The sequence below is a fragment of the Petaurus breviceps genome, unplaced genomic scaffold, assembly GCF_028583685.1.
Source record: "Petaurus breviceps papuanus isolate PSGF00001 unplaced genomic scaffold, PetGlider_PUasm1.0 380, whole genome shotgun sequence".
Classification (NCBI taxonomy): domain Eukaryota; kingdom Metazoa; phylum Chordata; class Mammalia; order Diprotodontia; family Petauridae; genus Petaurus; species Petaurus breviceps.
The window spans coordinates 143,234-146,564 of NW_027186305.1; positions in this window are offsets into that span (position 1 = coordinate 143,234).

Consider the following 3,331-nt stretch of genomic DNA (forward strand, 5'->3'; position numbering starts at 1 on the left):
ACATATATCGTTTACCTTGTTCAGGGGAAAAAGGTCAGCACCCCAAGCTTCAAAGTATACAGGCAGAATTATCAAGACAGAAGCAGATCAAGTAGACAGCTTTCCAAACTGTCCAAGCATTACATCCATACCAAATCAACATCTGGCTTTCAACATCTGGGGTTTTCAAAGCCGGGGGGACTCCGGACAACGGCTTCCCATAATCTATATCAAATCACAGAACACTTCTCAAAGTGAGCCCCCAAAACAAAGCTACACATCAGGGCTTATATAGCCTGTCTCCTGGCTCAGAGAATGTAACAACCTTATTGACCCACTGGCCAATCAAAAAGTATCTACTGAAAAACAAGCCTCCCACCCCAGGCTTCAGGTGCACTTTAGCCTAGGGGCAGGGAAGATCTTCCAAATTTGCATTCCCATTACAGGCAGCCGAGGGGGTTCCACAGAACCAAGGCAAAGCCTTTGGTCTCTCTAGACCCTGGACCTCTCCTCCCTAAAAGGAGGGGTTCAATTAGATGGTGTCTAGGTCATTTCCAATTCTGAAACCTTGAATACTACAGTCATGCAACTATGGTCCTAAGCCACAGTCAATCCACCCCTGTGTGAAATGCCATAAAAAGTATTTCTATTGGAGGGGTGCTTAGGCTAGATACTTTGAGGCAAGGATCCCACCTAGTGAGTGAGAAAGACAGTTCATTGGGAAAGATGGGAGCCTCAATGTTGTATAGAAGACACAGTGGGTTTAACTGGGATCTCAGAACACTGTGCTAGGACTAGGGGATAAGAAAGGAAGGATTTCCTAATAAATCTAGAAAGGTTTGGGATCAGATTGTGCAAACCTTTAAAAGCTAAAGGAAAAAGAAAGCAGAGGGAACCACTGGAGTTGGCTGAAGAGAGGCATCACATGGTGGTGTCTGCACTTGAGGAAAATCCCTTTGCTAGTAGAATGGACTGGAGTGGAAGGGACATGAGGCAGGGGGACCAATGAGGAGGCAAGAGGTAATGAAGGCCAGAACAAAGATGATGTGGTAAGAATGGTATGGGTGGCAAGAAGGGGCCCGATGTGAGTGATGTTGGGAAGGGGGAAATCTGAGGTCCTGAGCAGCGAATTGTCTTTGGGGAGAGAGAGAGTGAGGTACTGAAGATAACACCCAGCTTGTGAACCTGTCCAACTGGAGGGATGGCAGTACTTCCACTGAAACATAGATCTCTATTGGCTATGGTTATGGGACCTTCACTATGCAACACTCCCAGCCTACTGAGCTGTGTGCAGTGTCACAATACAAAGGGAACCGGTGTCCATATGCTAAGGCAGAGCCCAAGGGGCCCCTTTCATGTAACAAGGTGACCAGAGGCTCAGGCAGCCCACTTCACAAGCCTTCACATGATCGTGCTGCCCAGAGCTCTTGGTCAAGGAGGATGCAGACAGGAGAGGGATGGGCAGGGGGCATCAAACCACAGCTACGTGATCAGTGTCCATGCTGCCCCATCCACAGATTTTGGGCTCATCGGTCCAGGAAACGTACCCAAGGTAAAAAACAAATCAGGTCTGGAGATGTCTATACCTGCTCTGTGATGAGTAAAAGTGAAAGCACACTCAGTTTGTCATTGTGCTGAAGGGAGCATGGTGTTCACCAGTAGGGCGGACTTTGTAGGTGGGTGGGACTCGTCATTCTGTCTGCTGAAACCACAGCTTAGCCCCCAATCTCTAAAAGTGGCATCGCTCCGTACCAGCCCCAAACAAAGGCATTTTATCCTAATCAACAGGGAGTGTCCAGCCACTGGAACACTGAACATTGCCAGTCACATTTTCTGGAAGGATGTTCACTCCTGGCATGTTCCTTGTGCTGGGGGATGCCTTTGTTATTTGCATCCTGTCCATCTGTCTGGGCCCATTAGTTCCCTCTCAGGAAGTGACCTGCCACTCTTTATTTAGCCCACCTAATTGGTTTGGATGTCAATTGGCTTAATTGAAAGGTCTCCAGTCGTCTTTGCTTGCTCTGTGATTTCAACTCTGCTCATTCAGAATATGTCAGACCTAAGTGCACATCAGATCTGTGGTGCTCCCCGTTGCAGACTAGATTTCTGGGTATTTCAGTGTCTCAGAATCACAGCATTTGAGCACTAAAAGGGATGTCAGTGGCCTCTGGCTCAATTAAAAACTAATAGGACTCCCCATTTGAATATCGTGGACCATCACTTGTCCAGCCTCTATTTGAAGTCCCAGGGCTGGGAAGTCGGCCACTCTGTTATTACCTCCATCTGGACGTTACCTTGGGTATCAATGCCTTTCTTAAACAAAGGTGAGGTCTGATGAGAGCAGCGATCAGAGGGCCACTCAGCTGCCTGTCCTTGGGAATGCTGCCTCCCTAGAAGCAGCCCAGGATCTCTTGGATGTCTTTACTGTCACATCACACACAGATGGCTCACAAGAGGCTTGCGGTCCACTCAGAACCTCAGATCCTAATTCAGAACAACTCTTCCCTATGTATAACTCCCTCTTCTACTTGTAAAGTTGCTTCTTTGTCCTCCACATCCCATTTCTCTCTTTAATTTCTTCTTAGTCAATTCAGGCAAATACTCTAACCTGCAAAGATCCTGATCATGGAGTTGGGGGGCAATATGGAGACTGAGGAGAGGGTGGAAGAACCCATCAACAAAGGAGGCAGAGTGAGGGGGAGCATGACTGAAGTGACCATCTCTGAGTTAACTTCGGAGTAGAGGGCGCCTCTGAAGAGGGGGGAGCACCAGCACCTGGGGATGGAAGCAGGGCACGAGGCCAGGAAGGGCCTCCTGGGGGTAGGGCTGACTCTGGTGAAGAAATCAGAGATTTTGGGAGGGACAACACTGGGGTCAAGGAGGAGGGAGACAGGAAGCTCCAGGCAAAGCCACAGAAACCCTCCTGGGACCCTGAGCCTACCTCCCTGTGCCAGGACAGTCAGCTACAACTGAAAACAGCAACAGCAGCAGCAACACTGACATGGTCCCCACCATTCTGCAAGTCAAGAATGCCTACATCTCAATCCCTTTAGTGACCCCTTCATGTGTGACACATCTGGGGAGTCACAGATAATGAAGAATTTTCTTGGGGAAAAGGGTGGGAAAGTGTCTGGATCAGACAGAAATGTTTCACCTTTTCATTTCTTTGCTAGAACCCATCGTACGATTAAATGGCCAGGGGATTTTCCCAAGTGCCTAGAGATCACTGGCCAAGACAAATACAGTGACATTTTGTAGGGATAAATGCAAAGTCTTACCAATACAAGACAAGGGAGGAGTGGAGAGGCAGCAGATCCTTTGGGATAGAACCTAGGGATTGTTAGTGGATGCA